Source organism: Nestor notabilis, unplaced genomic scaffold (genome assembly GCF_000696875.1).
Source record: "Nestor notabilis isolate BGI_N333 unplaced genomic scaffold, ASM69687v1 scaffold16422, whole genome shotgun sequence".
NCBI lineage: Eukaryota > Metazoa > Chordata > Aves > Psittaciformes > Psittacidae > Nestor > Nestor notabilis.
Window position 1 is genome coordinate 1 of NW_009917148.1, and position 876 is coordinate 876.

Consider the following 876-nt stretch of genomic DNA (forward strand, 5'->3'; position numbering starts at 1 on the left):
CACAGGACATGCTGCAGCGCGAGCCCGTGGGGTGAGGAGTCTCCAGTGACCCCCTTCACCCCTGAAGTCACCCCAGCTGATGGCACTGCATGCAAGCGCCTTCATCCCCAGCCCCTCGGTGTTCACTCCCCCCTCTTCACAAGACCTCTGCCTCCCTAACTCAAAGGCAGATTCCACGTTTTCCCTTCAAATTACGAGGCTGCTGATACACAGACATCTTAGGGCCCAAGGAGGAACAGATCAAGCAGACAGAGCTACGCTTCTGGATGCAAACAGCCACCCCCACAATAATAATCCCTGCCTTAGTCAAGATCCCTGATGGTAATCTTCATTTAGTTGCCTATCCGGTATTTAGTGGGAGACAGAGAACAAAACCCAAAGCCTCACACAGCTGGCAGTAATTCACAGGGGAAAATGTTCCCAGTTGCTTATTTATTATAGCTGCAAATCCTCAGAGTCCAGGAGGCTCATTCACCACGAATGCGGCATCAGGATCTATCTTAGATGTTCTGAATGGGGAGCAGCAAGAAGTGATGCACACACCAGAAGGAGCCTTCTGCTCCTGCTGGCTTTTACCCCCTCAAACTGAGCCTCACAGCCCTGAAGCAATCCCCCATTCATCCTTCCTCCATCTAAATCAACCTCTTAGCTATGCAAGCAGCCCTTTCCTTTCACCCAACTGGCACAGGTTTTGGGCATGAATGTGGTCCTCACCCCTCATCTTCCCAGCATCACTCTGCAGGTCTGCTCACCACCACACACGGTGCTTTTAGCAGCTACTCTCTCACCAGAGCTATAGTCCTTAGTTTAGATGGTTTTACTGTACTTCCATGACACACAAATATCTTTGGGCTACAAGAGAGATAATTCCCCAGC